Genomic DNA, 12,680 nt, shown 5'->3' on the forward strand with positions numbered 1-12,680 from the left:
TGGAGTTTCTTCTCCAGCTCTTTCTGCTGCTTCCGTCTCTCCTGGAAATAGTCTTGATTACTTGAACTTGGTGTAGAGGTGTTTGTGGCCTTTATTTTGAAAGTGCTTCAGGATTTAATTTGTCACCTCTTTCATAAGCTCCTACTTATAATATTTTATGAACATAAAAATTATGATCTTGGGAGGGTGAAATTTCATGTAGTATACTCTCTGGCATTGGTATTATTTAGCTGAAGAGTATTTTTAGGTTAATATCTGTCTCTTCAGTGAGTTTGGAAGAACTCTGTTCTCAGAGTGGGCCTTCTCTCACAGGGAATGAAAATGATGGATAAATCTCCAATTATAAATAATAAGAACTAAGTATGTAGCAGGACAGTTCTCTGATGAGTTAAAAAAAACAATCACAATTTAGATTATTTCTAAATTTCAGTGATAGGTGACCTCAGTTGTTGAGGTGCTACTTCATGCTGTGCAAAATATTTCCCTCAACAAATACTGACTTTGAATTTGTCTGTGTTGTTGCCATGTATAGAATTGAGGGGGAGGGGGGAAGCAATTAAGTTGTCTTTCATAGCTGAAAACTGAACTTTCTCCTTGATGTACATCAGTGTACAGCCAGTGGTGTATGTTACCTGAGATGATGTGTGTTTTGCAGAGCAGCACTCTACCTCCACAGTCAATCAGAAAAAATACTTTTACTAGGAAATTCTTTAAACCTCTTTTTATAGTTGTATTTGGAGTAGTATTCAGCAGATCAAGGAAGACCTAGAATGTTAATATTTGCCACTCTTGTTTTCTGTTTGTGGTTGTGGCCAGAGTAGTTTAAGTGTGTGTGCACAAACAGGTTGAATAAGCAGAAGTAAATGTGACTTGCTTCAGCGGTATTGTTTTATAATTGATACATACATTGTGTATAAAATAAGATGTATTTTTATTCATTAAACGGTTAAGAGTAAAAGGAAATTATTAGTTCATACAGAGGAGAGTCAGTTTGTTGATAGGAATTAAATCTGTGATGCCAAGGTCAAAAATATTAATTGTTTCTGCAGGTGGGAGATCTAATAGAGATTAAAAACTACTTACGTGGCACACTGATACACTAACGTTACTGATTTCCTGCAATACAGGAAGGAATTAGTCTTCCTAAGCTAACACAGAGTTTACTTGATCGCTGAGATTTTAAATTCTGTAACATGAACTCCCAAGGATGGCAGGTACTGCAGTCTGCATAAAAACCTGACACTGAGGTAAAGGTGATTCCTGATTTTCAATATGTTCTCAGGATTTGGTGTTTATTTTACTATTAATTCATTCATAATTATAAAAACTCATGTCAACAAGTTAGGATATTTATCCACAGCAAGTAAGCAGATACATTTTCAGTGCAGTGAATGCATGAAAGCATCTATACTGTGGACATGCACTGCACCCCTGTATTGCATGGGACTGCAGCAATGCAGCGTGCATCCCTTCTTTCCCTGGTCGAGTTTTCTTGACCACGCACCCTGGGAGCAGTGCTCATGCTCCCTGAAGGTGGGAAAACGGGTGGTGGTGGTGGTGGTGATGATGTGTGGCGCGTGGTTTTGTTTGGGGCTGGCTCTATGTATCCTTGGTCTCTTCAGCCACTCTTTCTTTTCTAAATGGCTCTCAGGGTCATTGCACAAGGACTGCGTATTTTACTTGGACCTTCATCACAGTACAATTAAAGTGTATCATGGCAGAGTCAGCATTAAGCTGTAGCAAGGAAGCTCCTGTTAAGCTGTAGAAAATAGGTCATTGCAGAGTCAGTGCCCAGCTATAGAAAATAACCCTCCTGGCCCTGTTCAATATTTGCAGCCCCATGCCCATTTGAAGCACTCCCTGCTGCAGCCCCAGGGCCTGAGTGGTGAAGCGGCCGGTGGGCTGCTGGTACCCCTTGCTGGGGTTGCCACGGCCAAGAGGGAGGGCACGGTGGGGCACAGCGCGAGCGCCTGGCGAGCCAAGGGTGGGAGGTGCTCGGGGCAAGGATGCCGAGGGCAAAAACGGGCCTTCACATCAGGGATGGATGGTCTATCAAAAGATGTTACCTAGCCCCTCCATATGTGGGTTTATGAAGTGTTTGTTAGCCTAGGCCAGCTAGTAGCAGTTCAAAAAGTCACTTTTTTTGCCTTAAGCTTATGAACCGACTGGGCCAATTTGGGCACACAAGAGAAAATCGAAGGTTGAAGCACATGTTGCCATTTTTGGCATTTTAAATCTTTGATTGCGCTTTAAGCCTTTAACTTTAAAATGCCATTGATTTTCATTAGAAGGCTTTGTAATCTATTTCAGAATTGCTCTCTTAAAAAAAAAAAAAAATCTATGTTGTTAAGGAGTTATACCGATTTCCTATTTTGGCCTCTTTCCAGTCTTATAAATTGGGACTTAATCAGGGCTACTGAGCTGAAATAGATTTTATAGAGAGTAACAAACCATTAATAAGATCTTTTGCTTAAATAAGTCTTTAATTGCAGCTCTGGACAAATGTGATAGAGGAAAAATCTTGCGGATTTCTTAGTGCTATGACTTAATATTGACTAATATTTCTTCTCTGAGAGAAATATATGAAGAGCTTTATTTATTCTAAATTTTTCAAAGGAAGTAGAACGAAATCTGGATGTAAGCTTATTTATCCTAGCCAAGTGTAGTTCAGATATTAACAGATTTTTTTTTTAATGTTTATCAACTTAACCTTGTGTAATGAACTTGATTCAGCAGTTTAGAGCTCTAAATTGTTAGAACTACTTTAAGAAATTTTCAAGCCTTGTGAAAACCCTGTTAAAGCTCTCCCCCCTCAACTCCGACCCCCGTCTGTTCCTCAGGGGAAAAAGTCTGGCAGCTGAAGTATGAAAATGAGATAGTGTCCTTAATCAAACGTGTCTTAAATAAAGATTACTCTAAGTAGACTGTTTTGACTCCTCCCCCCGTAATATTATAGTGATGTTTCTTTCAGTCTCCACATCTCATTGAAATACCTGAAGCAGTTTTTGCCTGATAACTCTTACATAAGCTGTCTTTAAAAAGTCTGCATAAGTCTCTGTATCAGCTATACTCGTTTTCAGATTTTATTTGGAAGGGGCTCAGCTGAGAACATCTCCCCTCTCTCCCTTTCAGCAAGCCTGTGAAAATGAGAACTTGAGAGTTGTCATGGTATGTTGCTGCAGAGCTGCCTGGTACAGCGCTGTTCCTCTGGCTGATTAATGTAAACGCTACTCAGTGTCATATAATTGCCAATCCTTGTATAATGAAGTGGTTGTGCTGTTGTTGCTCCCATGCCTCTGTCCTCCCTGCAAAACTTTCTTGTTTCTTAATTTCAGAATTTTCAAGTAAGTGACCATGTCATTGTGGATGCCCCATCCCTGGATGTATTCAAGGCCAGGTTAGATGGGACTTTGATCAACCTTGTCTAGTGGAAGATGTCCCTGCCCACAGCAGGGAGGGTGGACTAGAAGATCTTTAAGGCCCTTTCCAACCCAAATCATTCTATGATTTTGTGATTCTATGCAATTTCTTTGCGAGAAGGGTTAATCTTTCTTTGCTGTAAGCCCAGGGCACGTTCTGGGGGCTCTTAAGCTTACAAATAGGGATCAGACTGGACTACTGGTTCTAGGCTTGAGACCTATAAAGTGGTGTTGCTGTTTTTAGTTAATTTGAGCAGCTTTTACAAATCCTTTCAGATTCTGAGGTGGACACACAGCTGATATGACATTTCATAAGGAAATGCAGCATTTTGTTGATAATGAGCCATCTCTTCTATTGGTGTGCCACTTTGTGAGTGCAGCAGTGCCATGGCTTTTGGTGGTAGTTTTTTTGTCTGTGAGCTGAGAGACATCTCAGGACACAGGCAGAGTCCGAAAGTAGGGAAGTAGATCACTTAAGCGTATGTCGATAATAGCTGGACTACCAGTTAACTGTACCAGCCAACAGCAAGATCTCCTGGGGCTTGCTTCTCTGAATACGTGGTGCTGCAGGCATGCGTTGCGGCAGCTACGGAGTCGTTAGTCATCAGTGAGCAATGCCAGCTCAGCCTGTGTCTTCTGCATGTTGGAAAGATTTGCATACAGAAATCCCTGCGTGGAGTTTGGCTTGCTTCTGCTGTCTCTTTGGACTTAGGCAACAGGTTTGACAACCGAAACCTGCGTAACTTTTCTCATGCAATTTTACAGTGTAAAAAGCACAAATATGTTACAGCAGACATTTAGTCTGTATGATCTATAGATTTCCGACCTATTTTATGACTGAGAAAACAGCTGGACTTTCTCCTTTGGAAGTAACTCAAGGGTAATTAAGATGCTGAACCTAATTAGCTCCCATCCCAGTTTGCTTTGTCCTTCTGACTTGGAAGTACTGCTGTTTGAAAGGAGGATATAGGATCTTTGCTCAGTTGGTTCACCATTTAACCACAAATTATCCAGTGTATTTGTAAATGAATAACCTTCCAGTTGATGTTCCAAATGAGACTTACCTAAGGAGTATTTGCATTACTTTATGCAAATAGAATAATTACCGTAGTTAACTAGTACCCAACAGATTTTCAGTTTAGATAAATCTTTCTGTTTAAACAACCAGAAAAGGCTGACTGAGAAAATCTTAAATATTCTTTAAATCTTGAAATTTCCATTAATACATTGAGATTTTAATTTAAAAGATTTTTTTTAATATCTGTTCCCCAGTCCCAAGGTATGTAAAAATGGTAAAAATTACCCAAACTCTTCCAAGGGGACCTGTGTTCTCCCAGTCAGTTTGTTCTAATACCATACCTTTGTAAAGCTTGTAAAAATCAAGGGAAAAAAAAATCTTGCTGTATCTTAGGAGTTTTTTTTGGCTGTGTATGCAAGTGTAGCTATGGAACATGTATTTGCAACCACTCACTTAGACAAGAGAAGAAAAATAAAGGGTCAGTAACAGAAGGCTAGAAATGATACTTATTTTTCAGAGGTTAAAACTCAGACCTGTTTAAGTTCTGAGTACTGGGATACTCGGTAGTTAGTACTGGGGTTGGACAGAGGGGTCGGGATTTAAATGCTTCAATTAAAAGGGAAAAAAACCCCCCAAACAAACCCACAACAAACAAACAAAACTTTTAAATTAAATGATGCATTAATTGTGAGAGTTAATGAACATCTGTAAATGAGTTGGAAAATTATTTCCCAGTTAGAACCTCACACTTGTTATCAGAATGACTCTTTTAAATGCCTTTAAAATATGGTATTTTAAGAAGCTCTTGAGTCTTTGCCTATGTTACGTGTGCCTTTTATTATGTAAAAAACTTTCACTTGATAGGTTAGTCTTGTGTGAATCTTTTTGTTTTCCAGCTTGTTTCCCTATAGTACCAGAAACTCCTCAGGATTCCAAAACCATAACTGAATATGAAAATTATATAAAAAATATAAAACATACGATAGTGCACATTCCTAAATTATTAGTGTCATTGGTAAAGCCTGCTTTTCAGCCTTCTCCCTTTCCTTTTTTCTTCCCTTGCATCTCCCCACCATGGCCTAAGCATGAGGCTGGGACAGGTTATCTGCCATCAAGTAAAAGTTTTCTGCCATGTGAGAATGGATTATCTCTATCCTATATGCAAAATTAAAAAAACAGAAAAATCCACTTGAATTTCAAAATGTAGTGCCGTGACGTTAGGAAGAAGAAAAGAGAGAGAAGATAGGGAAAAGTGTATTCCTGGCACAAAAGATACTCTGTATGTAAGTATTTAATGATTTATTTTTATGTAGAGTGGAAACAGTGATTTATTTTTGGCATGAGAGAAACTCAAAATATTTCAATGTAGGCTTGCAGCACAAGCATTTGTGAAAAATGCTATTAAGTTTGGGTGGATGTATCAGAAGATGGCACTTAGCTTAGCCGTGACCTTCCTTTCGGCAGGAGCTCATTGAAATTAGCAGTTCTTACCAACCTTCCTTGAGACTTCTCAGCTGGTAGATGGATTGCTTTGCATATTTGTATCGCGAGGATCAGCATGCTAGCTGTACTGAAATGGCTTTTACAGAGAGACATTGAACAGGATATGCGTACCGCTACCTTTAGAAGAAGATGGTGCTTTTTAGCATAGTGTTTCGAAGAGGCTCGAGTATAACTGTCGACAGCTATTTGTAAGGCCTGTATGCCTAAACTGAAGAAGCTTTGTGGTGTGATTGGAGCAGGGGAACGCTGCTGTCAAGTCTACAGTAGACTGAAATTTAATTTCCTATTCCTTCGTGGAAGGAGTTTCGGTGGCAAACAGGCAACTCTACCTGCGTAACTGCTGCTATGGCGGGGGGGAGTTTGTTGTTTGGGTTCTGTCAGCCAGTGGAAATAACTGTGGTGGTAAAAGACATTAGCATGAACATGCTCAGATTTGATTTCGGAACTGCCCACGTATATCGTTGTAGTGTAATAGGATTTGCTTCAGGGTAAAGAACTTGATGCGCTATGGTGTGTATCTAGCGAGGTATTCATCTGGAGTTAGCATGGAAGCTGATGGCAGAGCATTGCCCTGTTCGTGTGTGCTTTGTTTACTGAAAAAAGAATAACAAAAATGGTTACATTTTCCCTGTTAGAGTTTGGCCACTGGACTCTGTTCCATGAATAGCAGCAGTGACATCAGACCCTCTACAGCCACGTTTCAAATGTTTTGGTGCCATCGGTACTGATGTGGGGACCACCTCTAAAAAGTTATGTAAGATGGTGCGTGTAAGATGAGATGAGGAAAATGGATTCTCTTCCACTAACACCCAGAGGAGAACTCCAAGTTATCTGCAGCAAGTTTATTAAAGAGATCAAGAAGGCTTATGAATGTAGAATTTAATGATGAAGACATTATTTTTAAGTGTTGATAATCTGAAATCATAAATTACTTTGCACTGATACTGCCTTTAAATAGGAAAAGTTATATAAGATTTGACAGAAAGGATATTTAATCCTAAATTAGCTTTTTAAAGAGCTATTGAATTGCTGAATAACACTGACATGGAAAATTATAAATTCTTCTATAATGGGAAAAGATGCAAGAGGAATGAAACAGGATGGGAGCTTGGAAGTGAAAGGTGAAGGTCAAGACTGATAGTTTGAGCTTGGTAGAAAAATTAAGAAGGAATTGTCTGAGAAGCTGCCCATGCACCTTGCTGAATCCCGTTCACTCTCAACGTACCCCATGGTTACTCGTGCAGGCCAGCAAGAGGACAGGAAGGCGGGCTGTCCCTTGCCCTGAACGCAGGTGCCTCCAAGGCTGACAACTCCTGAAGGGTGATGAGGAGCAATACGGGAAACTACAGCATCGTTTTGTTACTCTTCTGTATCACAGATCCTCCGCTTAATTTAGAGCGTCCTTGCAGCTGCTGCCGCGTATGCGGCAGTGAGAGTTCCTTGGTAGCGGTGCAATTGCAGAGCTGCTCAGGTATGGCATGCTCATCTTTTCTGATGGCAGGAGCAGTTAGGATGCAGACCATTTTTTTTGGATCTCTGTCAGTGTACTTTGTCCTTATATACAGAAGAAATTAATATGACTAAGTGTGCAACTAGAAAATAAATAAACTTCCTGAAAGCTGTGTAGGAGTCTATACGGTTTTAAATATGTAGTTCAATGGACTGGGGAAAATAACTGGTATAGAAAAAAATTATCTCCTCCTCTTCTGAAACTATGATGAGATTTTTTCTTTGTCTGTCTTCAGGTTTGGGTAAGAAATGCAATGTGGGATTTGTCACTGGATTTTGTGTTTCTAAATTTTTCTTGGAATATGGCATAATGAATTACACTTTCAAAATGTAGTTCTGTCTTATCTGTGCTACAGTCTTAATCTATAAATAGCATAGTCCGACTGAAACTAGTGCAGGTTTGCTCTTTAAAAGAGGGGTGAGTCTTGTGTCAGTCCAACAGCTTAATGAAACCTGGCTCCGGGAATCAAGCCTGTAGACAACACTGCTGCCTGTGTCTGATTTCTCTCCACCACCCCCCAAGCATTAAAAGAAATGAGCCTCAGGCCTCAAGTAATTTTTTAATCTGAAAAATGCACATATTTTCAAAAGTGCTGTACTTTAGTGGCTTTCCATTGCAGAGGCAAGATAGATATTGCTTCCCAGCTGGTTATCAGTGCAGATCCTACTTGAGATCAAGTGATGCCACACAAAATGTGATCCCCTTGCACTTTCAAACACTTGAGGTCTGAGTCGCTACATCTCCAGAGGCAATTTTTGAACGTTTACCCTCAGGTTTCTGTTTCCTAGAAGATAAGTGCTGTATGGTTCTTTCCTTTCAGTATCCCACCTTGTAATTTTTTTCTTCCTTTTTGAATGCACTTATTTCTAGGGTATCTGAGGTGATCAGTGCTGACAGCCAAACTGACTACAGCAGTTTAAGGAGATGGTGGTGGCTGTAACAGAAAATGGGAAGCAGGGCAGTGATGGTGGGGAGTTTGCTGGAAATGTTGAAATGCAGTTGCCTTTTGGGAGGTCAGACAGAATGGAGAAGGGGAAATTACAGCAGTATACAGTTGTTATTTTCGTGATCCTGTTCTGCTGAAGCCAGACTGAGCCACGTTGAGCACAGCACTGAAATATAGTGTTTTGGAGTTTTTAATTGTCAGTATAATATATATGGTGTTTTATAGTCCTCTGACAAATAAAGTCTGTACATTTCTATGTGATGACACAGGACTACATAAGACTGAGCTTTCAGACCAGGCTTATGGATTTTTTTTACAGGCACAAGAATTTATCTGCACGCACCAGCTTATAGTATCTGAGATTTGCATCAGCCAAAAAAAAAAAAGTGTTGCAAATACAAACATACATTTAGACATCAGGCTTTTCTCCTGAGTTTCTAGTACTATACATGTAAACATATTCAAATTAAGTTGAGTGGACATGAACTTGGGAAGGCTAGTTAGTTACCTTTGCTTGTATGGTGTTAGTACACACTAATTTATCAAGGTGAAGAATACAGATTGTATCTGTATTTGTGTATCTGCGAAGATGTGAGGATCCCTGGAAACAGTCAAGGCCAGGTTGGACAGGGCTCTGAGCAACGTGATCGAGTTGGGGATGTCCCTGCTTCTTGCAGGAGTGTTGGACTAGGTGACCTTTGGAGGTCCCTTGCAACCCAGACTATTCTATGATTAGCTTTTACCAGTTGCATTTTAATTTCCAACTTAGTTTGGCTTAAATTTTGTTTGTAATTCATATTCACTAGATGTACTGAATAAGGAACTTTTCAGCTTCTTTATTTAAAGGTTAAATACAGATCCATAATTATGGCCTTGCTAAAGATACTCCAGATTATTGAAAATTTTCTGATTTGGTGAAGGGAACATATCCTTTCAAATTTCCCATATCAGAGAGGACGAGTGAGAGGTTCCTGGCAACTTCCTCAGTTTTTCTCTGTGCAGAGCTTGTTATCTCTTAGTGCAACATTTAGTACATAAAAACATTTTGTAAACAAAATAGGTAGCAGAAATGGGAAGGGAGAAGTGCCAAACTGGAAATAGCTCTTATTTCTGTAATAGGCTGGATATCAAGTTCTGTGTTGATTAGAAACATCTGAAAGGGTTGGACAACGTGTGTTTACTACATGACTAATACACCAAACAATAAATGGCTTTTTCAAAACATATGATGGAAAAAGTAGGCAGTAGCTTGACAACAAAAATAATGCTAGCAACAATGAGAATAAAGCCACCAACGCTAAATAGTAATCCTTCTTTATTTGGACACATACTATCTGTCACTGCCTTGCTGGGGAAAATCGTAGTGGCACTGCCCTAAGCTGGCAGGCATCCTCAGAGTCCTTTCCTTGCTAGTAGCCTCTTCTGACGCCAGTTTCACAAAACGAAAGTCAGTTACTAGGTTTAGAAGACCTTTGAATTTTGTTTTTCTGAGTCTAAGGATCTTAGCTGGCAAGCTGAGGTGGTCCACGATGGATTTGTTGACAGTGGTAGGCTAATTATAACAAGATATACTTAGTGAGAATGTCCTGAAAATGTGTTATATCTTAATTGTTTCCTTCTGGTTTCAAATTCAGTCTTTGGCCATTTAAAAATTACCAAAATTAGTCTTACAGAAAAAAAAACCCAACACAAAACTAGCCTACCAAGACCATATACAGTATCGTATCTGTACAAAAATATTTGAAATAATTGAGGAAGGAAGGATGAAGTCCATCTTGTTTATCTCAAATAGTGAGAAATCCAATTGCACTGTATCCTGCTCTGCCAACAAAAGTAGTTTGACTAAATTGAAAAGGGCCATAAAACGTGAGGAATGTGACAGATTGATGAGTAGGTTGAAGATGTTTATCCTATAGACTATGGAGGCTTGGGCATGAGGGCCATCATCAATCTGTAAAGCAAATGAGATAACTTGAGAAAAATGTGAGCTGAATGTGGCATAATTTAGTCATAAGAAGTAATTTATGAAGGGTTCTCATTTTTTTTCCATGAAATCATTATGTTGGTTTGGACTGAATAAATGACTTTCATATCGTGTTGTCAAAGATAGTTGTTGCAACCATTCACTACAAAAATGTGGCTCTTCTGTCCTTGTTGTTTCTTTCTGCTGCCAGAGTATTATTTCAAGATACAAGAAGTTATATTTTTTTGTGGAAATTTTTCTCGTTTGAGTTTTCTCTGGGAGAGCCAGAAATAGAGGATAAGAGGGACTAGGGGGCGGGGGGCGGGGGGAGGCCAACAATAAACAAGTGAGAAAAATTTTGCAGAACTAGATGTGATAACCTGTAATGATTTTGTTGTTGTTGGCTGCATTCTGTTCCATGGGGATATTTCAGAGTTTCAGAAGGGGACTAACCTCCTTATTGTTAGGGACAGTAATTTTATACGAGCCCGGGTCAGAATTGTAGCCTAAATTCCTGTGTGGAATGCACCCTTCCTTCTGCGTAGGGAAAAAAAAAAAGTTAAACAAACCCCTTGGCATTACCTGTTCACTAGGGATGTCACATCAGTAACTGTTAGCTTTTATGTGAGACGTGGCTGTATTATTTGTAGCTGCTCGAACATTTATTTAAATTGGCTCGATCAACTAAATGCAAGAAGCTAATTCTAATTGACTGCACTTAATGCGGTGTCACCTGAAGGTGTCTATATTGCTAAATTTAAACATAAGCAAAATGACTTACGTAGCCCAAAAGGAATCTCAGTGTGTTTCTTTTCTGCTCCGCTTAGCAATTAAAGCGCACATCTCTCAAGATTAGCCAGGTGCAATATGCTGCTGCTCACTTTTCTGTGTAGCATCAGGTACTGGTCGGTGCTGGAGGCTGCATGTTGGATTTCATGAAGCAGTAATGTGATCTGCTGTGACGAATTCTGTGAGTTCTTTTGGGGAAGTGGAAAGCCGCTCTAGTTCGAACACTGATGCGTTCTCCACAGATTGTGTTTGTGGGTTTATTGGCATGTCTATTTTTCTACATCCTGCTTCATAGTAGTAACATTTCTCTCTCCAACTGTTGGTCTAGAAAATCTCTTCCAGTTTTGTGTTACCTTACGTGTCAGCATGAATGCAGTTAGGAGGATGTAAGTATTTAGAAGGGAAGCAGCAAGGGCAAGGAGAAGCAGAGATACAAACCAGTGAGCAATGCATGTGTGAGGCTACCGAGTTTGCATGCCTATAGGAAGTCTCTTTATCAGGTGAAAATGAAGCAGGGCTTGCTGGACCATAACAGAAGCTGAGAAGTTAAGCAAGTGCAACAATTTTAATCTCTGCTTCACTGATCCACAGTTATTGCCTGAAAACCGCTCCAGTTAACTTGCATCATGTTTTGATAAGCCTGCCCTGTGACACTACAAATGTACATAACCCACAAGTGGGAAGGGCAGCCCCAGGCACCAGAACATGCTGGGGGCCACCCAGCTGGAAAGCAGTTTTGCAGAAAATGACCTGGGCTTTTGATGGACACCAAGTTGACCATGAGCCAGCAGTGTGCTTGTGTTGCAAAGGCAGCAAATAGTATCCAGGGCTGTATTAGGAGTGTTGCCAGCAGGTCAAGGGAGGTGATCCTTCCCCTCTACTCAGCACTGGTGAGGCCGCACCTGGAGTGCTGGGTCCAGTTCTGGGCTTCCCAATACAGGAGAGACATGGACATACTGGAGAGAGTCCAACGAAGGGTCACAAAGATGATGAAGGGACTGGAGCATCTCCTGTGAGGAAAGGCTGAGAGATCTGGAACTGTCAGGGTGATCTCATCAATGTGTATGAATGCCTGAAGAGAGGGCACAAAGAAGAGGGAGCCAGGCTCTTCTGAGTGGTGCCCAGGCACAGGACCAGAGGCAGTGGGCACAAACTGAGGTTCCCTCTGAACATCAGGAAACACTTTTTCAGTGTCAAGGTGACCAAGCACTGGCACAAGTTGCCCAGAGTAGTTGTGGAGTTTCACTCTTTGGAGATATTCAGAAGCCATCTGGGCATAGTCCTAGGCAGCCTGCTCTAGGTAGTTCTGCTTGAGCAGGGGCTTTTTATCAGATGACCTGCAGAGGTCCCTTCCAACCTCAACCATTCTGTGATTGTGTCCCTGCTAATCATACCTCTGAGTAGCTAAAAATTCATAGAATAATAGAATGGTTTGGGTTGGAAGGGACTTTTAAAGGCCATCTAGTCCAACTCCTGTGCAAGGAGCAGGGACATCTCCAACTTGATCAGGTTGCTCAGAGCCCTGTCCAGCC

At 40.4% G+C, this 12,680-nt stretch overlaps 1 protein-coding gene across 7 annotated transcripts in view; it reads left to right on the forward strand.

Moving 5' to 3' along the window:
* Positions 1–12,680, forward strand: part of CTNND2 (catenin delta 2) — a 676,745-nt gene that overhangs the window by 52,728 nt on the left and 611,337 nt on the right. Inside the window, exon 1 of one of the 7 annotated variants that reach the window (XM_086740368.1) lies at positions 3,116–3,168. The exons of the other annotated variants lie outside the window; for them this stretch is intronic. The gene's annotated coding sequence lies outside the window, so the exon portion shown is untranslated. Of the gene's footprint in view, positions 1–3,115; positions 3,169–12,680 lie in introns of those variants that run through there. 7 annotated transcript variants of the gene reach the window in all.

The sequence above is a fragment of the Chlamydotis macqueenii genome, chromosome 2 (genome assembly GCF_036417535.1).
Source record: "Chlamydotis macqueenii isolate bChlMac1 chromosome 2, bChlMac1.mat, whole genome shotgun sequence".
NCBI lineage: Eukaryota > Metazoa > Chordata > Aves > Otidiformes > Otididae > Chlamydotis > Chlamydotis macqueenii.